General features: G+C 40.2%; 1 long non-coding RNA gene across 1 annotated transcript in view; it reads left to right on the forward strand.

Annotated features, from left to right (window-relative positions):
• The window catches only part of LOC148685955 (uncharacterized), a 42,257-nt gene extending 35,684 nt beyond the window's left edge, over window positions 1–6,573 (forward strand). Inside the window, exons 2-4 of the long non-coding RNA XR_015949848.1 lie at window positions 2,715–2,798; window positions 3,032–3,192; window positions 4,969–6,573. This is a non-coding gene — a long non-coding RNA (uncharacterized LOC148685955). The remainder of the gene's footprint in view (window positions 1–2,714; window positions 2,799–3,031; window positions 3,193–4,968) is intronic.
• Window positions 6,574–22,321: the final 15,748 nt, after the last annotated feature.

A 22,321-nucleotide genomic window follows, 5' to 3' on the forward strand; every position in this document is an offset into this window, starting at 1 on the left:
GCCCCACAAATAACCCACAGATGCATTTTAAATAAAAGGACACATTCTACTCATGTAAAAGCACGCTGATTCCCAGACCGTCTGTGGGCCGGATTTAGAAGGTGATTGGGCAGGATCCGGTCCCGGGGCCTTAGTTTGCCTACCCATGGACTTTTATTTAAAATGCATCTCTGGGTTATTTGTGGAGCATAGGAATTTGTTCACCCCCCCCCCAAATATAGTCCGCCCCGCCACAGGATCTGAGGGACAGTGGACCGGCCCCCGGCTGAAAAAGTTTGCACTAGTCCATGGACCACATGCCACTCTTCCCATTGCTCAGCTTTATATGGACTGATAAGACCTTTTTATGTACTTGTGTGTGTGTGTGTATTTGCAACACAAACACACACAACACTAAAAAAGAAAAAAAGAAAGCTTTAAAAGAAAATACAAAAGCAAGTACAAAACAAATAATGAACATATAACCATATTTCAGTTCTTCTTTTCTTCTAGTTGACTTCCTTCATCCTCAATGTGGGTCTGCCTTCATGTTTTCCCTTTTCTTTCTATTTTAAACCTTTACACCATAATTTGTTTTGCAAAAGTTAATCAAAACAAGTCCCGGTGTTAATCTGAGGGCAGTGCTTTTTAAGATAATCTCTGTATTTACCCGTGTCTTTTTGAAATTTCTGTTTATTCAGAACTTGACTATTTCTTTACTGGGAGCTTATTTTTAGTTAGTTCAGACATTCCCCTTTACACTGCTGGGCTGAATTTTGTTTTGTTTATTGTTTGACTGCTGTTTTAATGCTGCCATGTTTTATTGTACATTGCCATCTTAGCCTTTTTGACAGAAAGGTAGTGAATACATTTTATAAAAGAAAAAAGAAGAGAATGAAAGAAAGAAGTCGTGTCAGACTGCATGTTTGGGAGCAATGTGACTGAAAGAGAAGAAAGCTGCGTATTGAATGGCATTGCTTCCTTGGCTTGTGTAGCCTGCCCAGTTTGTACTAGTTCCTGTTGAGGTCTCCATCTGCTATGCTTAGTGGGTCTGAAGTTTTAGCATACATTTCATTTAATCCAATATTTATTTTGGATCATTTATTTATATAGCCATCAGTCTTGAAACCTAGAGCTGGGGTATGAATTAATACAAAATTAATACAAAACTACTGAAATGGAAAGCTCCCCACTGCACTAAGTATGGAATATTTGTAAGACTTTCATGGACCTTACTTAAAAGTGTAGCCTGTAAAAAGAAGATGGAAATTACTCAAAACATTTCAAACTGACTGACAATCCATATTTCACTTGGCTGTTCATGGCATCTTGGGATATGGTGCAAACCTTTCTTTCCTCCTCTCCTCCTCTCTTCCTCCTCCTCCTTCCTGTCAAATTGTAAATAATATGTGAAACAATTTAGTGTTGACTCAGTGCTTCTAATTACTTATCCACATTCCCTATGAACAAGAGAGAGCTCATACAGCTCACACACCTACCAGAGAGTAAGTCTTATTGTACCCAAAGGGACTTATTTCTGAGTACGCAGGCAAAGGATTATGCTGTTGAAGTTCCACTGATATTAATGGCAGAGCCCTTACTTAAACCTCTCCCACTGAAGTTGATAGGACGAACTTAACTTTGCCTGGATCCTGATTGTGGCTTGGAAACAAACGTCACTGATTTCAGTGTGACATTTTCCTCCATTAAGAGACTGGTTATAAGATTATAAGTACGTTTTATAAAATATCTATAATATCCATCAAAGCATTCTTTTGTATAATGTTGATTCCAATGAAGAATAAAGCTCAATGGAAGAATTAGCTCAATAGTTTTCCAAACCTTTGCAGTCAATATAAGATGAATGAACCAAATTTGTACATTACTCTGAACCTGCTGTTTTACATACCCCAGAAGCATTGTCATTGGGGTCAGTTACAGCTGGCAACCAGCTATTCCTTTAATAATTACTTGAATTTCTCTCTGGAATTCTGGAATTAAACAACAGTCTCAGTTTAACCCTCTTACGCCTCCAAGACATATCTGGTGCTGTGATAGGAAGGTAATATTGGCTATGCTACTATGGAAGGCATAGTAAATGAAAATAATAATAATTTTCATTTAAAACATTGGACTTATTTTTATGTAAAAATGAGTATGGATTGGCATAGCAGCATTAACAACTGAATTTTGCTCTATCCTGTCCTAGTCTCCAAGACTTGCTTGTGTTATGTAAAGTTGGGTAACTACCTCTACTCTTTTGCTGCCCGTTTTATATTAAGAATGAAGCATTCAATATTTTTTCTTGTCATTGGGGATGGATGGCTCTGTCCATTTCGGTACTCTCAAAATATTCAATCTTCAATTCGGTTTTGCAGCAAGCTGTTTTGTTACCAGAGCAACCGAAGTTTCTAATCCATCATACCAGCTCAGGCAATCAGTGTCAGCGACTTCGAGTATAATGGGACATAAATTGTAATTGTTAGGTTACTATTATCGTTGTCCCATTTCTGCATAGTGCTCTACACACATATATTAGAAATGTCCTATTTTTCTAAGCTCAAACATTTCCCCATGGATTATACTTTTCACTGTGAATGGGTCATGAACTGTAAACAAAAAGAGAGAGAAGCCATAACTCAGGTTAATGCTAAACCATGTCAAATGAGAGTTATTGTATAAATTTGGTGCAATTTGTCTGTTTACTTGGGGGATTACTTCCTTTCATTATGTAGGCATTAAAATGCTGAGGGGCTGAGTCATCAGGGAGTTGAAGCAGGTTTTGAAAAGTGATCTCCTGCCATTGACGTACATGCAAGGTAAGAAAAGTTTTATTTCATTGTAACATCAGACTTTAATGTGATGGTTAGAAAGGAAATCCAGTAAGTCAGCAGAGTGCATTAAATGTAAGATTTGGCCTTATAATCACCATCGTATCCTAAGCTGAATATCTCCTGCTTCTGGGAAGCCAGTTATTTCAATTATGAAATAAATGCTGTAATTCTGATAAACATTTTTAAATGGTTCCTTTGCTTCCTCCCCTCCTACTCAGGTTAGAAACAATGGTATTATGGGGAAGCTATGACCAAGCCAAAAAGCAGGTGTTTCTAAATAAGAATTACATGTGGCATTAGATTGTGCCATGGAATGGACATTGCAACCCATCAACCATTTCCTCTGAGCAAATGGGTTCCATGGGATCATTATCTCCAAGTAAGTGATTCACATGATTGCAGCCATTCAGTGCTCTAGGAGAAGCAGCACTTTGTGACCCACCTAGAGATCTTAAAATATAATATGCAAGAGACATGGAAAGAGAAGCATTTCCACATGGTGCCATTATAATTGGTTTGGAGAACATTCTGTATTGATTATGCTTTTTAAAAGCTGCCCTGAATTTCTTGCTAGCTTTGCAGAATTGATAGGAGAACAAGTATTTTCAACTTAGTTTCCCCCCCCCTGTTTCGTGATATATGCTATTCATTTTTAGTTTATTTATTAAAACATTTATATATCACTGTTTATAAGAATTAAAGTTTACAATTATACATAAAACCACACAATAAAAACCATGTCAAAAGTTAAAATTAGAAATCAGCTATTATGCAAAGATACTTTTAGTATATAAACTGTTGGCACGTGACCAAGGAAACGGGGGCAACTGGCAGGCCCCCAGCTGGCTCCAGCCCTGCCGGCCAAAGTGCCGGGCGATCTCCAATCCCTGGTGCAGCATAAATCAGCGTCCCAGACTTCAGAAGCCTGGGCATACTACACTTGCAGACAGCAGAAGTGGCACGAGAGGCTTGTGTGGGCATATTTACAAGCAGGTTTATTAAGCGTAAATCAGGACAAAGAGAAACATGTCTGATCTCCTTTGTGTCCAAAGCAAAACAGAAAGCTATACACAAATAGAAGTTCCCAGCATACAATGCTGGTGTATTACGCAGATGTGTGACATGCAACAGTTCCCCGCCTGCTCTTAAGGTGGATTGGAATACCCTAACATAAATATCTATGCGGGCATGGTGCTTTTCTTGTTATCGACAAATCACAATATATATTCACAACCAGTGGAAGGGGGAAATTGTTTAAACTTTCTGCTGTGACCTGTGATGCCACCATGGTACATCAGCACAATTTACCTTGAGGAGTGCCATTATAGTTTTGTATGCATTGAGATTATTTGGTAAAACTGCTGGTTTTTTATTTAAGCAAAGTTGAAAACCCCTCAACATTGTGTAAAATAAAGCCCAAAGACAAATGAAGAATTCCCAGCAATATTTATTTATAACACTCCTAAGAAAGTGTTGCATGGTCTGAAACATGTGCTGGAAAGATACTTTTAAAAGATAGCAAACAATCTTGATTTAGAATGAAGTTATATTATGGATTTGCAGTGGTAACTGCTGTTTTCAGTGTCAATTGCTACAGTAGCGTCAACTCTTTGTGTTGTCAACTAAGATAATTTTCTTTTCTCCTAAGTGGAATTTGTTGTAAAAAATCAAAGGCCATGTGGAATCAAATATGGGAAGCAAACCTACCCGGTTCTTTGATCACATGAATGCATCCTGAAGACCAGGATTTGCTGGTGGAGGAGGCTGACTGGGGAACAAATGAAGTGCTAGAAGGGCATAACACTGGAATCATGGCTGTTTTCTCATCCTTTGAACCAGTGAAAATAGCAAAGTATAGTTAAGGCTATGATTTACAGAGCATCTGACCCATTGAGAAACCATGTGCTGAAATATAACAGGGGAAAAAAGGAATTGTATGTCATTCCTTTTTAGAATGATTTTTAATGAGAATGGAAAACCGAATGCTTTAATTTGCTTGTTGCTTGTTACACTCTGTAAACTGCAACCCATACTGTATTTTTAGCCAGGGCACTGGCTAAAGGCAAGTAAGGAAAACACAAATTTGATTAGTAGGAAAGAATACACAGTGTTCCCCGCAATTAAGGATGTCTAATTCTGAGTGTTTTGAAATCAGATTGGGACTGGTGAAGAGATGATTGCTGTTGCTGACTCAGACAACATGTTCCATTTGCATGAGTACTGGGTGAATCTGGATTTACAATATTACCTACATTTACATAGGACTTAAGAAAATAAATTTATTTCCTGCTACCTATTGTGATGCTTTTAAATGGGTTTTTAACACTGCATTTTATTTCTTGTTGAATTTATGTATTTTTATTGCTTTGTTCTTTGAATTTTAATATACTATATTTTCATTGGACTGTGATTTTAAATTGTTACAAGCTACCCTGAGTGGTCCAAGGGTTACTGGAAAGGTAGTATAGAAACATCTTGCAATTGTTGATGAATTATCTTGAAATATGTGCTATATTTCATCAGGTAAACTTTTCTGATGTTGTGAATCACTTGGAGCATGGCTTGCCAGGGCAAAGCAACAGCCAAATAAACTGGTGTTGCAGCCCGAGAAAGTGCGCCTGTAAATCTGTGGCTGAAATCTGTAAAGCAAGACTGTTCTCTGCATTGTGCCGAAATGGGGAGTTACTATTCATCACCATTGCCCTCTGATTTTTTTAAATTCTAATGCTTCTCTTAATACTTTAATAATAACAACAATTCTTGTATAATGACTACCCCTTGAAAGAAAAATGATTACTGTCTGTCCCGTAATACAAATGATACCTGTCAATTCTAGCCATAATATCTCTGTCTGCAGAGAATGACCGCTTCCCCAACATAAAAGGGAGGCGCATTTTGCGCAGTCGCGCGCAGCCCCCCTTGGGAACCCTAGGGCAGACCTGGAAGTTTGGAGGCTGGCACTGCCTACCTGAGGCTGGAGGCTGGAGTCACCGCCCACTCCATCAGCCGACCAATCCGGCCGAAGGGGGCGTACCAGGGGGATTGGCCAGGTAGGATCAGGTAGGCTTACCTGCACACAAAGAAGAGGAGCCATTCTTGGGAAGCAGCCGACGGATTCAGAGCTTTCCCACCCTCCACTCCCTAACCTTTTGCTTGCTTTACAGGTCCATAAAAAAATAAAAAATAAAAAAATAAAAATAAAAATATTTACTTCCACAGGCTTCTTGCTTTTCAGGTTTTCTTCCACAGGCTTCTTGCTTTTCAGGTTTTTCTTCCACAGGCGTACACGCACGCAGGCGCTGCTACGACCGGTCGCTGTTAAAGGGCTGGAAAGGACTTTCCCTGCATTGGCAGGTTTCGCCTTTCCCGTAGCAATTCGTCACAACTTTGGCGATGCAGGCCTTGGGCGGAATCCTTTAGTCATTTACATAAAGGGGAGGGGCGTGGGGGCGGTGACCCCCCGCCCTATTGCGGCGGCGATAACAGGGTTCCCGTAATCGGGCATCAAGGGGGGGGGCATTTGGCGATGCCACTTGGCTGGTTATTGCCCTCCCCTTCCAGCGGCGGCGATCGGGGGGGCGGGCTATCTGCTTGAACATATGTTCTCCAGAGTTAGCCCAACCCCCACTCATGCTGGACAACCCTGAAGATCACCCCACCCCCTGCTGGGGGCTGGGAGGGATATACGCCCAATGCCTGCGCCAAGGTCTTCCTACATCTGAATTTTAATAAAGTTGTGGCCAATTTTTAATCCCATAAATACGTCGTCCTGTGTCATTATTCCACTCGGGGCTGCCCTGGGGGCTGGGGGGGGGACTCTGCCTGACTGCGCAATTGCGGGATGTTAAAATAATCTGTCTTCCTAATGTATATAAGCATGGGATGAACGCTTTGGTTTACATCTACATTTGCTGAATAGAGGGAAAGGTGACAACCTGAGCCATCTTCATTACATGGAAAGTGCTTTTAGCACTTTGTTTTCATACCTGTCCCATCACCGTTCTTAAGAACCATTCCATTCTCTGAGTCTCTTCTGTTCTGTAGATATCATTGTGTTCTCTGTATTTTTATCCTAGCATGAAAATTTCATTACAGCACAAAAAAACACCCTGTTTTGAACAATTTGTTGATCCCTGGCACACAAACATCAGCTTCTAGTCATAGAGGAAGGAACTAAGAATGGCTGCCTGTTTGGATGATTGCTGAGGACACATGACACCATCAGTTTCCTACAACAAAGAGAGTTTCTATGTATTGATTTAGATTAATTTGTTTGAACTTCATCAGTCACCTTGAACACATTAAAAGATATACATTAATTAAATCAATTAACAGGCAAACAGGCATAAATGTACAGGCTCTGTGGTAGTACATATAAACATCATCAACATTTCTGGTTTTGCTCTTTGGTGACCTTAAACAGCATTTGTGTATGAATGAAAATAATCATGGGAAGTTGCCAACATGCCAGAACATACAAACTATATCAGTCAAACAAGATGGCAAATTTATGCAAAAAACAGAATTAGTCAGTTTATCAGTGTTTGGAACTAAGAGTGTGCTGTTATTATTGGTCAGTACTCATAATTGCATTATTCTTTTTTAAAAAAAATTCTTCTTTTGTGTTGTATGTTCATATCTTTATTCATATAACTTGAAATGATTAAAACATTTAGAAAAATAAAATAATCCTTGTCCATCAGTAAGCATGAACACACATGCTGGTTTTTCAGATCCCTTTTCTCTTGGCTTCTTTTCTACTGGAAATGTTCGTTTTAAATAGGTCTCTGGAATGTAATTTAGAGGGCTAAGCAAGAATTCTTTTTAAAAAAACAAAACAAAAGCTTTTCATAGTTTCAAGCTTCATACATTTAATCAAAAACACCCTAATTCTTTTAGGGTTTGTATTGTGGTCTTTTGACTTCCTGAAGAAGCATAAGTGGAACCACTAAGCCACATCATAAAATACTTTATTTGCTTTGAGGAACTAGTTAGTATAACTCATGGTAAAGTACTCTTGAAACAATAGGTCCCTCTGTCATGATGAAAATAAATTTCTCCTCAGTTCCTTTGTGGAATAAATGAGCTGACTCAAGACACTCTGCTGCCTGAGGTGAATGACATGATGCTGTGCTCCCTCAAGGTACATGTTGTTGTTGTTGTTGTTGTTTAGTCGTTTAGTCGTTTAGTCGTGTCCGACTCTTCGTGACCCCATGGACCAGAGCACGCCAGGCACTCCTGTCTTGCACTGCCTCCCGCAGTTTGGTTAAACTCATGTTCATAGCTTCGAGAACACTGTCCAACCACCTCGTCCTTTGTCGTCCCCTTCTCCTAGTGCCCTCAATCTTTCCCAACATCAAGGTCTTTCCCAAGGATTCTTCTCTTCTCATGAGGTGGCCAAAGTATTGGAGCCTCAGCTTCACGATCTGTCCTTCCAGTGAGCACTCAGGGCTGATTTCCTTAAGAATGGATAGGTTTGATCTTCTTGCAGTCCATGGGACTCTCAAGAGTCTCCTCCAGCACCATAATTCAAAAGCATTAATTCTTCGGCGATCAGCCTTCTTTATGGTCCAGCTCTCACTTCCATACATCACTACTGGGAAAACCACAGCAGTGATGTACCACAGCAGTGATGTACCATAGCAGGTATAGGGCAGGCTACAAGGCACTGACAGTTCTGTCTCCTCCCTTCTTCTCAGTATCTGCCACTTGAGGCAGCTGCCTCCCTCTGCCTCATCACAGGGCTGGCGCTGAGCTAGCTTCTTCCCTTCGCCCTATATCTCCATGCCAGCGAGCTGATGAGTCTGGAAGTTAGCTTTGCTCAACTATATCGCAACCTAGAATTCATAACAAATAAAATGTAAAACCTAAAAGTTTCAGAACCACCACAGGTATTCAGGACCCTCTTCCATTTTTAATTCTCAGTCCTGTGAGTTGTGTAGGTTAGATCAATATTAGCCCTGGAAGCACCTGCATTTTGTTTCTGTGTGACAGAAGTAGAAAAGTGGGTTAGAGAGTGAGCACCCAGTTATATTTAATATCACAAGAGAAACAAAAGTATATGAGAATGACAAAAAATAAAATAAAATTCCATTATTAGGATTTGGACATTCAGTGGCATTCCTTATTTCCAAGTAAACAAGGCTTGCATAGAAGTAATTTAACAATGATAACTTTTTGCTCCTGATGAAATGCATGTTGATTGTTGTAAGGCTCGGGAAAGGTAAAGAGCTTGGTAAACCCCTCAAGATGCCTTTGCACATTCAAATGGAATCTTTTGCTGATGCTGAATATCAAATATTTGCAGAAGACTCCTCATCAAAGTTTGCAGGGGATAAATTTAGGAAGCAAGCTACTGTATTCCACTGACAAATGTTAACAAGCAAACATTATTAAGGCATGCTTCTGAACAGTCCTGAGAGTTTACAAAAGTGCTCTTGTCCATGTTTCTTACATTGTTTACTGTCTTTCTTTTTTTTTTAAAAAAAAACAAATAACAGCAAACCTATCATCTTGTGATTGCTTGGACCACTGCTCCAGGTCAATCAGAAGTTCAGTCTTATGAATGTGATGACATCACAACTTAATGTACCCAATCAGATTTTGCTACTCACTATGAATGGGCAAACATGCCCCTGACCTGTTTTCAGCCCTTCTGAATAATCACCAAGAAACGAGACAGTGATTTCTGTAGATAGTGATGGCTTTCATGAAAAGTGTTCTCTCACAGGCTCAGTTCAGAAGGAAAAATTGGAAGGACTCAGAAGGCTTAATTTTCAGAGTGGGTTCACATACCCAAATTTTCATGTGGCTATTGCATAGTAGTCTGATTGATTGCGATGCCCATAATGAATTGGCTTTTCCTGTCACAATTTTCCCTTCAAGTGGGAGCAAACAAGACCAATTTGTACATTCCATCGTATATTCAAATGGTGTCCTCAAAGCTTCAAATACTGAGTAAATCCATGGAACCTTTTCAATACTTGTAAAACATCTCTGCAAATACTGACAAACCAAAATAATATTTATAGCCTTCCCCATTGGTTCCATTCATCTTCTTTCCAGCCTTTCTTTTAAAACAACAACAGCTTCTTAAATTGTTCTGGATGTACTGAACATGCTTGACGTCAGAAGTCCTTACATGTGACGCAGGCTAGTGGTGGCCGGAACAAATCTAAGGTTGTTGAGATAGTCTTCTGGCATGGTTGAAGGGTTGACAAGAGGCACAATGTGCAGTCCTTAATAGTCAAAAGGTCTAATCTCGCCTACTATCAGTTGGATAGGCTGATGTGTGGGGCTTTTTGGGGGGTGGGGGGTGGGGCATGTATTTGTCTTTAAGTCCTTAACTTCCAGTTTGCATGTTTACTAGTTGTAAAATTCTAGCAATGGAAAGCAGTGCCCTTTATGATGCTTTCAAGGAGCATTTATACTTTAACAGAATGAGTCTTGATAAATAGTAAGGAAGATCTTGGCCTCACATCCATTATTCATTAATTTACAGTTCCAGTCAGAGCCATGCAACATTATTTTCTCATGATTTGTTTAGTCTAGCGGATGCACTTAACAGTAACAAGTGCTCATATCTCTTGTACACTGATGTCTTTGAAATCTGAACTTTAAAAGTAACTTGCTGGTAGCTTACCCTCGGGACATTTTAATGGCTACCCTTGAAAGTATGCACTATGGTACTCTGGAGGAATCTCTGCTTTACTTTAGTTCTGTGTGAGGTTTTGCTAGGTGGAATGTGTGGCGAGTGGGGACCCCTTAGTGAGCATGACACAGAGAGATCGTAATTCCAGGGTTTTCTCTAGTGCAAACACCCAATAGTTGTTGAATACAAAATTTTATTCAGAAAATGACAGAATTGTGAAAAAAGCAAATCAGAGTTATCTGTAATCTCTGCTCAAATGGGCCCATTCATACTCACAGCCATGTGGCCCATGATTGGCCACAAACACAGGCAGCAAATTTGAATACTGTACCAGCTGGAAGAGGCCAAAACATCTCCTGTCAGATGCAGGAGACCAGAGATGCACTGCAGGACGGGCAACAGTCTGGAGCTGGAGGTGGCACCAGACTGAAAACACAGCATCATTGGAAGGGTGAACGGATGATCTTGTTGCCTCCTGGGAACTGTGGTTTGTTTATATTCACTTAAATTCTTTGCCCAGTCTCAGGAGAGTGGATGGGCAAAACAGAGAACCAACCACTTCACACCTCCTCATCAATCTACATAGAAGCACAGGATTCCAGGGGTAGCTGCTTAATGTGTCCAAGATTCTGAATGTCATGTTTCTTCCAGGGACCAGCTTAGAGCAAGGCATAGTATAATGGGAGCCAGTATATTGCACTCCAACTTTAAAAAATCCAGTGATCCTATATTTTTCAAGCACTTTATTTTGAAATTGTTCCTCACCGTGGCAAGTTCCAGCTATTTGCGAAGAAGTCATTTCATGGCTTAATTCAATGCACATTCATGCCTCTGCTGGAATAAAACACACAACTTCACTCATCTTCAGCTCATAAAGTATTTATACAATCTTGCAACATGGTTTGGAAAATTATTCCTGCCCAGCTTCTCTGCTTGGTGAAGTACATTCTGCATTGTCATAGCTTTCATAACTTTGCAATCTCTTCTGGTTCTTAAATGATTAAATGCCTTGTAAAATGTTGTCTAAGTATCTGTCTTAATGAGGCGTGGGACTCCAGTTTAAATGTATACCATAATCTTCATGGCGCAGTGTGGTACTATAACAAAATTAACTTTCAGCAAGCATCTCTTTGTTCTCAATTTTTTGGCCTATTAGAGATCAGTTAAGTTATTTTAAGGTTAATTGAAGTGGCAAAGTTACTTCTTCTTTTTTAAATGGAGCTTTCATCATGCTGCAAATCTCTGCTGGTGCCATATGAACAATTTTGCAACATTAAGTTCCTTTGATTAACTAAACCTTGTCAGGAAGACACTTCATCAACATATTACATGCTCACAAACTCTGGTGTTTTTAACAGACCATTTATGAGCTAAACAAAAGTATCTCTTGCTGTGAAGACAGATACAGAATTTCAAGAGGAGTCATGGCGGGTTCTTTGCCCACATGTGAACACACTTTTCAGTTTGCATGAGACATACGTATTAATCCATTGAATGCTGGTTCAGATATCAGTCTCCTCCTTTCATGATTTCAGCAGCCTGTCTAATTTTTTTTAAAGTATATATATAAATTTATACACCATATTTTCTCTGCCTTTTTTTTAAAAAATCAAGCCAGATACTAAACTTAGGGATTTTTAAGGAGATGTATGTTATGTGTGCTAGCCAATCAGTGACCTGTTCAGTCAGCTTTTTGCTGAGTCAAACAATATTGCGACTTAGCAGAACCTATTATCCAACTAGCCTGGAAGAGAAAATGCCTACTTGTACTAAACATGCTCAAGACACTTCCGAACTAGCCTCACTGCTAAAAAAAATATGTACCTTCTTTCCCTTAGTTGTACATAGTTTTTTATAACCATCCTCATATTTTATTGATTACTTTGCTGTAGTTTTCATGAGTCAGGATTTTTATTTTTTCCGTTTTCCTTTTTTTTAAAAAAAGAAGCCTTAGAAATTTTTTGTCATTTAACAAGCTTCATCTTTTTCTTACACAAAGAAAAGTTCTTGTTTTCAAAAGCTGGTGGAAAATGCAATTTTATAGGCATGACAACTAAATGTAGAACATTGGAATGATGAGATGTGGATCAGCTACTAAACTATTTTCCTCCCAACCATCTTCCTCCTTAAAATTATATCCCTATACTGTGTTTTCAACATGTGGAGGGTAAGATACAAGTGGATTTGGATCTCATTCTACAAGCATTATTAGACTTCTAACAACAAGGTTTTTGTGAGCATGGAATGTTTCACTTTGCTGAGGTCATAGCACCAAGTTTTTAAAAATGCTATTGCATCATGTTTTCTTTTTGCTAAAATCTTATACTTGTAAATGTATAGATTCTATAGATCCAACGTGGGGATGAGGGAAGGAGGAAATATGAGCACCACACATTAGCAGACTGCAAATTGATGGAGAGAGTTAACAACATGATAGCCAACTTGAAGAAAACTTCCCATTTAGATCTGTACAGTTTATGATCTGTGAAATTCATTAGACTTAGAATTTACTTGAAAATATGTTCTCCAGTGAATACATAAAAGCATGATGGTAGAATTATATACAATCTTTTCTTCACTCATTAGTCACCACAGCAGAGGGCAAGCAGAAGATATATGTAGGTGGAAAAGTGAACAGTTTGCCTTCTGGCTAGAAACCTGAGATAATTTGACACATCCAGCTTGACCTGAACTGCCCTGATTGCCATTCAACAATCACACCACTGTTGTGTTCCGGCAACAATTGTGAATCCCAAAGCATATGGGAATCATTTAGAAATATAGGTGGGCGCAAGCAGGAAAAGGAGGTTTTGCATTTCAGCTTAGGTTAAATATTTTTAAGAAGGGTTTTGCCATTCTGGAAAAACCATTGTTGGTGCATGTGCAGTAACCAGACCCGCAGAAGTATTAGCAGCAACATGCCTCCGCTTGGGATAGGTGCACCGATGACAGGTTTTTGGCAAAACAAAAGACCCCACAGGAACCTGGATTGGCAGAGCCTGGTCTGTTTTACAACTGTACTTTAGTTCTCAGATGCTTTTAATGCATCTCAGTAGAGCAAGCAATCATATGGTATTATCCAGATTCAAAATATCAATCCAAACCATACAAATAGGATCAACTAAATGAATTATTTTATGGAGCCAGGCGTTATCCTGTTAGAAATGGATATATTGTTGCTGCGGTGTGCTTTTATGTACAGAATGCTTTGCTGCCAGTAGCACTATCCACATGTTACTTGCGTGTAGGGCAGCTCTGATAACAGGGCTGCATATTCAGTCCTGAACTCAACATTGAGTCTTTTTTCTATAGCAACTTTGCACTGTGTGCGGTTGTTTGTACAGGAAAACCAGGACATAAGCTCCTCCCCTTGTAAGAAGTTTCTGTGTGATCACAGCACCGAGTTGGGTAGATGTTCTGATGTGTGGAGCTTGCACACTGGCCATTCCATACAATGAATGTGCGCATGGTGTGGTTGCCAAAGAAAGAAGCCCAATGTCACAGGCAGCACCATTCTGGGCTGTACTTAGCTGTGCCCTAGATGTGAGTAATGCTTCTGTAGAGCTTTAACCTTGCTGGTCTTCACCAACAAAGAAACACTATTTTTGTTTAGTAGATGGAGAACTGAATTTAAGGCCCCTCCTTCGCAATCGGGCCCAGTTGGACCTGTGTGTACTTCAGTGCATTCTGCCCTTGCGAGTCTCATGTACTGCTGTATCTCATTTGCTTTTAATAATGGAGGAAATGCTTTGCTTAGGAGGAGGGAGAAGAACTGGGTTCAGGTGACCCATGTGCCTGCTCAGTCTGCTGTCCAAGTGGTGTTGATGGGTAACTTCAAGGCCCCTCCTCTTTTCTTATGGTTCTTTGTCTTCAACTGGACTTCACCACATAGCCCTTCCTATGATGCCTTAAAAGAGATGGCTGTCCTCTTTAAAGTTGGCTATGTAGCTATCCTGATTCCACTGTACAAATTCTTCACCCTGGAAGAAGGAGGAGGCATAGGCTAGCTGACCATGTCTACCTGCTCATGCCATAGGAGTGAAGGAAAGGCTTTGCATTACCTCTGCTTCTGCCAGAGCCCACTGGGCTTTGGCCTCTGACCTAGGTTCTGCCCCCAGGATCTGCACTTGTGCCACAACATTTGACATTAAAAGTTGGGAAACCTACTTGCATCCCAGTGGGCACTGAAGGATTGTGAAATATTAGTAAGGCAAGATGAACAGAAGTTATTCGTCCAATATACTAGTCTCTTGCTACATAAAAATTCTCTAAGCAATTTACAAAACTTTAAAAAAGCATAACATAACGATGTACAGTACCTCTCATTCAAGACAGGATAGCTGCTGCTGTGTTAAATCTTGGTTCCACTGGAGAGCCTGAGCAATTTAATCATATGGCGGGGGTGGTGGGGTGGTGGATAATCCTACAGAGCATTTAAATTTGGGATGGAATCAGCCAATCCTGCTCCACAAAAGTCCAGCAGAATATTTAAGAAGTCTGCAAAATCAGAAAAGATCTAATCCAGGCAACCAATACACACTGACCTTGTTTACATAAACCATTAAGCCAAACCATGGCTTAGTGTAAACACACAAGCCTGTGGGTTCTTGGAGAGGAGATCGCAACTATTTTGCTCCTCTGCTACATGGCTTGGTTTAGCATGTCATCCAAATCTGGGCTCGTGGTTTGTTTTGTGGTTTCTTTCATGACATGTGAACTAAGCCGTTGTGTTTGCAATTAAAACCCAGTATGATTTTTAATGGAAGGGGGGGGGAATCGTGTTTTCTTGAGTAATTCTACAAAAAAATTGCAAGGGTTTTCTATCGTGCTGCCTTGAAGAAGTAACGCAAAACATTTTTATATATAAAAAAATCTTAATTGAAAATTGGCAATAGAAGCATTTCCTTTTGCCAAGTTCCAAGTACAAGTTGCTGTTCCAAAGCAGGTGGCATTGTAAAACTAAAGTTGGCCACAGAAAGCAAGTACAGGTTACAAGGAAGGAAAAAGTTCATATGCTCAAATTGAAATAACAACGGGGCAGAGCTAGATCTATGACTTTATGCTCCTTTTTAATGTGGTCAGCTTTTTTTTTTAAAAAAATCATGGCAACAGCTTTCACCTCATCATGACTCATTTTTACTTTTTCTTTTCTTCCAATCTACCAGGAAAGTGAATTTTGTTTATTGCATTTTTACCCTTCCTTCCTTCCAATAAACTCAGGGCAGCAAAGAGGGGTTGCCCTTTAAACCTCACAACAACTCTTTGAGGCAGGTTATGCTGAATGGGGCCGACTGGCCCAAGACCATCCTGTAAGCTTTGCAGTTGAGTGGGGATTTGAACCTCGGTCACTTTGGGCTACTCCAAGAGTGGCTCTCCATTGTATGGAAAATTATCATCTGAGGTAGATAGGCATGGATTGTGGCTGTTACTGATATGTAGTCATGTCAACCCCAAAACATCTGCAGGTACAAGCAAAATTGAAAGCGGGATCACAGATAACCACCTTGATACCATCAAGCCGTCCCTGGGGGCCAGTGGCTAAACTGGACCCACAGAGCAAATTGCGATTGCTCTCACAAACTTGAAGAACAACACACACAAGCCAGTAAATAAGGCTTAACTGCTTTATTTACATATAAACAGACTGGGAGCTCTACATTATGGCCCCCTCTCTCTGGCATCACAGCCAGTAAAGAAAAGAACAAAGGAAACAACAGTCCCACTTAGGAACACAGTAAGACAAACATCCTGTCTACGTCACATCCACTCTGCGGGAACAAAACACATACAGTCATATGATATACAATAAACCTATGACTGCAGACGGGGAATGAATCTCCCAACAGTTACTGATCAGCAGTTATGTCAACCCCAAAACATCTGCAGCTCCAAGCAAAATTGAAAGCGGGATCACAGATAAACCACCTTGATACCACCACAAGGACAAATTATAATGACTAAACAATAGAGGGTCCCTAAGAGAGAGAGAGAGTGGCTGAAAGCATTTTGAGTTTTGCAGTGGCTCTCCCTGGGGATCTGATGTGAGGTTGAGGATTCATCAGCTATCAGGAAAGTGTGTTGCTTTCTCTGTTTATGCTTGACTGTATATCTGTGGTAGTACCAAAACACTAAGGGTATGTTCACATTACTGCGAACTGCTTTCCTTCACTGCTCTTCAAGCTTTGCACAGTGTTGCACAGTAGCTGATCACACACCTCTGGAACTCCTATTCATGAAGTGTGCATGTGCTCTCATCTGTGCACATGCAATGGCTGTCTCAAATGTTTACATTGTTGCCAACTCCGTATCCTGTTTCTAGTCAGGCTGAAGTTGATTTAAGGAAAAAATGCAACAAACAGAAATATTTGTCTAGTAAGTACAGGAACGACATGGGTTGCGCCTAATGTCATGTGAGTGTGGCTACCAAACCTAGCAAAGGGAGTGCACTGCATGTAGAATAAGTGGCAATGTGAACATAACTTAAGTTTCCAGGGATTACTCTTCTAAAGGAAGCCAACCCCAGGAAGCACTGCCACTCAAACGTCTGACTGTGTGGGAAAGTGGGGACCATCTGTCTAGTTTGGAATCCACTCTTCATCAAAAGGATTTGGGGCAGATGATCACATGTAACAGCGTCAAGAGTTCATTCCGCCGATCCACATCTCCTTTGTTTTTTGAAGCACGTGTACCTAACAGCATCTAAAACAGAGGAGAAAATGTACTGCTACGCGCAGTAGTCCAGGAACATAGAGGAATGCAACTGAGGTCACTGAAACAGTAACAAACATGGGAAGTTCAGCAAGCAGGAAAAGACATTAATGCCCCTGTGCCATTTCACATTGCTTAGGGTATTTAAATCATGTCTAAACTCATTACCTCTCAGCTGGTGTACAGGGATAGCTAGTCAAAATCAATCTGCCTTTGTACTTGTGGGAAATATGTTCATTGTGAAAGCTTTACAAGTGTCACGGAAGATAATTACGTGTACTAGGATCTGAAAAACTGGCAGTATCCACTTTTGGCACGAGTTACTACCATTACACTTTTTATTGCTAGAGAGTCACCCATCATGTACTTGGGTGCCATTTCAGTACTCCTGGTGCAAATAAAAAACGACACTCTGGTTTGGGCTGCCAAATTCCTCTACCTAGTCAAGCCTTTTGTTAAATCCCACATATGTCTTCCAGAGTCAATTGGAGAGCAAGGAGGTGCAAAGGCAACATGATCTTCCTCATCCCCATAAGCACCTCAGTATTTTCCATTAGAATAATGGAATTTGTACATATGGAAGGGACCCCATGTATAAGGCCTGCAGAACCTAGAACAGACTTCAAGAATTGGGTACACACCCCAGTACTTTAATTTTTTAAAATAAACCCCATTGTTTGTCACAAACAAGAGCTCTTCCTTACGTTCCACATAAAGGCAGCACATTTTCCTGGCGCCATATATTCAATAAGGCTTATTTCTGAGTATACATGTGTAGGATTGCATTTTTCACCTTTACAGCTCAGAAATACATCTCTCCCCCCCCCCAATGCAATTCTTTCCCTGGATCTGATTATATAGCAACCTTAATGAGAACTGGGTTGCACACTGAGAGAGTTATTTCTGTTACTGCAGTGGCTGTAAGACATACCGGTAGTGACTGTAAATCCATGGTCAAGCAGGGGCTAGAGAAGGGGGGGGGTGTTCAATTTTTATTGCCTCTGTGGTAGGTTGGATGCTGGTGGTATTCACAGTTTCAGAGTGTTCTTTATCCCGTAGGCCTTTTTATCAGTACTAAAATCAGATAAGTGAGCTGGCATATATTATGTATAGTAACAGTTAGTTATAGTTACAGTTATAGTAATATACAAGTCTGGCAGTGTTCCACTCACTCCTCTAGAGCAACTACCGGTAGCTAGAAGAATCAAAAGCTACACTTTGAAAACAGCATGGGAATTGGCAATCCCAACTTTTTAGATTGCTTTGTTTAATAACTTTTGTAAAATGTTTATTATTATTAATGAACAACAACGAAAACAATGCCCTGAAGGATCAAATGTGATTATTCATACCTAAGTACCTTTGCTAGAGAATAAATTTCTGTCATGACAAAAGAATGTTTTATTTCCGGTTAAGAAATGAAAAACTATACAGTAATTGTAAGCTCTACCATTAAAGTTAAGATTATTAAACTTTAAAAAGTAGATTAAATAATTTCCTTGCATTCAATTGCATTTATTGAATCGTGAGGGATTTGAGCCCTTAGCTGCATGCTCATGTTTACATTGGTTACCAAAGGAATAACTTGTTCTAAGGATACAGATGTCTAAGTAGTTAACGTTACAGCTTACATCTGCTGCCAAGGAAACAGGAAAACCTGAGCTGCTTTCCTGCAAAGCTGCTTCATTAATCTACAGTTTTATATTAATGCCATGCTTAATTTCTATCTCTTAGACCATTCCCTCTGGTTTATTTAGGTAGTCTTAGAAAGCGGCATTCAAAAGGTAGTGATAGGTGAATGGTCTTTTTTGTACATTAGAATAAGCTGGTGAAATTCAAATGCAAAGGCACCACTAATGCATGCCAATCCAATGAAACATTTCTCAAAGTAGGGCTGTAAATTTGATCCAGGAATATTCTCTCTTCAGAATGAAATTACAGTATTCCAAAACAAGTCAGGATATCTTGGAGGTATGCATGACATGTGAGCTCATTTCTACTTTGTCTAATTACTGATAACAAGAAACTAAACTGAAGTTATTTGCTGTTTCAAACTTCAGCACTCAACCACTGATTCTAAAGAGATTTGCCACAATGCAACACTCTAATCTAGAAATAAGGACCACTTCACATATTGATGATTTCCTAGGCGGAAGCCACTTCCTTGCAGGCACTTGTATGAATTCTACATGCTGTTAATTATGCATGGCAAGTGCATGTTCCTATGTCACCGTACAAATATATAAGGAAACCCCAGCGGGCAGTTGCCTTTAGGACTGAACTGTGTGAAAGGCAGCATAGAAAGCTATATCCAATGCAATATTACACACACACACACACAAACAAACAAACACACATACACGCACACTATAGTTAAACAAAAGTATTAGCTGATTAGTCTACTGATTAAAACTAGCACATATGGACTAAAGCTAAGTAATTCATGCTATTTCCTAAGTTCCAGTTCTTGCCTCATGTCTGCTAAGGGCTCATCAACACTTACACTTGCCCCATGGCTTATCCTGCCCCTTTCCCAGGGCAAACCTGCTCTTTAGTGCTAAATTGGAACCAGCGTCAATCTGCAGAAAACCCAAATTGCTGTTTGCTCCAATTTGAGTGCTTAAGAGCAGTTTTCCCTAGGACAAATCAGAGGGGAAAGAGGAAGTGTGGATGAGCTCCCAAACTACCTTGGTGTCTTCAGGTGCAAAGGAGGATGCTGTCCCATTGCCAATGCTGTAATCATGTCCAATTGGCAATCTGTACATGAAGTGGGAGCAGATGCTATATTTGCAGCAAAATGTCTTGGGCTGGCTTGTCTTGGAAATCAGGTCCTTTGAAACAGTCATATTCTCAGATATATTCTGGACCATATCCCATCCAGCAACAGTTCCAATTTTAATGGCAGATGCTACCATCTAGCATCTGACTCTTTCCCCAGTGACGTACCTAAGTAGAGAGCACATGAGGTTGCCAAGGGAGAGAAGTGAGGACTGTATGATGACGCTCCCAGAGTCGCAAACCAATTTCAAACTCCTTTGATAGGAAGCTCAAGGCTCCTCCTAGAAACCTTTCTCTGACATTTAGTTTTAGTAAGTCAGTCCAGAAAAGACAGCAAAATGTACCAAAAGGAGCAAATCTGTGTGCAGATAAATTAAAAAAAAATGTATTGGTTAAGTGATGAACCACTTTTCCAGTGCCAGCTCTAGAAATTCCTTGCTGATTCCTTGCAGCAAGTCTTCCCCCTACTATAGTTAAGATTAGTGTCCCAACAGTATATTTTGAGGGGTTTCTTGTCAGTGCAGGCTTTCCAGAGCACTTTTGCTTCCCATTTAGGCAGCTTAAAAGTGAAAACTGATCCTCCCCACTCTCAACATGACCAGAAAGACCCATTAAGGCCAAGCAGATTTGCTCAAGTCACTTGCTGTGCTCCATGGGCAAAGAACTACATTTCAAACATAAATCTTCTCTTGGAACTGCTATCTCAATCTGCTGGTGTGTGTGTGCGCACTTGTGTATGTTCCTTACATCACTTACATTGCCTATATTCAGCTCTGTTCACTGCCAACTGCTTAACAAATAAGGCAAACTTGGTAGAGTTATCTTAATAGCATACTCAGTTCTTTTGTAATCAAAGTGCCACAATCCACATGCAAGAAAGTGAGATCAACAAGTTTGGGGGGGAGTTCTAAAATTTGCAGAAGTATTTTTTTTCAACCCTTAGAAAAACTTCTTCAATAGAGGAGTTGAGCATGCTCAGTGATGGTTGAATGTCTTGGCAGAAGGGGAGAGATATACAGGGGAGGACTGGAATGGAGCATCTTGAAAACCAGCATGGCTGACTGGCTCCCTGAGCAGGAGAACTCCACACTGAGCAGGTCCTGTTTATTCAATCTATACCAGGCATGTCCAACAAGAAGTAGGGTGTGATCTACGATCCAATATAAAAACTAGCAGTGATCTACCACCCAGGGATGGGAGCAGGTGGGCAGGTGGGGGCTGGAGCCATTATCTTTCTGGCTATTGAGGAACGTGCTGTGTTCGGGCTGCCTTGGGCCTGCGATTGACCAAGATTAACCCCCTGATCGACTGATCGATCAGGATCGATGGGTTGGACATACCATCCATAATGCAAGAGAGCATTTTTTTTGTATTTTACTTATTTAAACTATTTATATTCTGCCTGTCCCCTTGATAGTAAACCTCCAAAGTGGCTTACAGAAGATTGAAGAAGATTTTGGAGAGACAGCAATGTTAAATGTTCCATTCTCAGTTATAAGATGTTGCTTAAGTGTTTAGGATTTGAGTACAAACAGAACATTTCTGGTTCAGAGCAAGGCAAAGTGCTCCGCCACATAAGCTGTCAACCATTCATTTATGGAGCAGAGAACTCTGTGTGGGAAATGAACCTCAGTTGTGCTCTGGATTTCATCATAGAAGATTCTCAGATACTCTTCTCATCTCAATGAGTGATAAGATTGGCATATATCATGACAGATGATGGCTCAACATAGCAGCAGGTGTGTAATCCAGGTGTTCTAAGCTGCAGGTGTCCAGTAGCTTTCTCCATAATTTTACTTTCATGCTGGCACTCAGCCGTCTTGATTTCTGTGTGGCAGGACAGTGTGAGAAGCTAGAGGAGCAAGGACAGTAAAATGTAAGAAAGGAGGCTTCATATCCCAGCATCACTTTACAGTACATTGCTTTGGAATATGAAAAAAATGCAAACTCTATTATTTTTCTCTCTCAGAAGCACATCACATTTCACCATAATACACAACAATCTTATATCCACTGTAAAACATCCAAAATAGAAAAGGTATACATTATGTAGTCAGAAGAAAGTAGGCAGAAAAAAGAGCCATCCTTCTTAAGTTATCTTATCTTGGGATCTGAGCCAAGGTGTGGGAAATCATAAAAACCTAAGCAGTGATCTTGATTTCATCACAGAAGGTCTCAGACACTTTTCTCATCTCCCTGTATGAAATGATTGACATATGCCATTCCAGGCAGGTGTACCTGGGTGGCAAAACAGCAGCTGTGCCACCCAGGTGTTCTTGTGCTGTAGATGCCAAATAGCTTAAAGCAGCAGCTGGAGTTTGGAGGGAATTGCACAAGGCCCAGGTCTTTCAAAACCTTCCTTGTTGAATGA

The sequence above is a fragment of the Zootoca vivipara genome, chromosome 4, assembly GCF_965207765.1.
Source record: "Zootoca vivipara chromosome 4, rZooViv2.hap1.1, whole genome shotgun sequence".
Classification (NCBI taxonomy): Eukaryota; Metazoa; Chordata; class Lepidosauria; order Squamata; family Lacertidae; genus Zootoca; species Zootoca vivipara.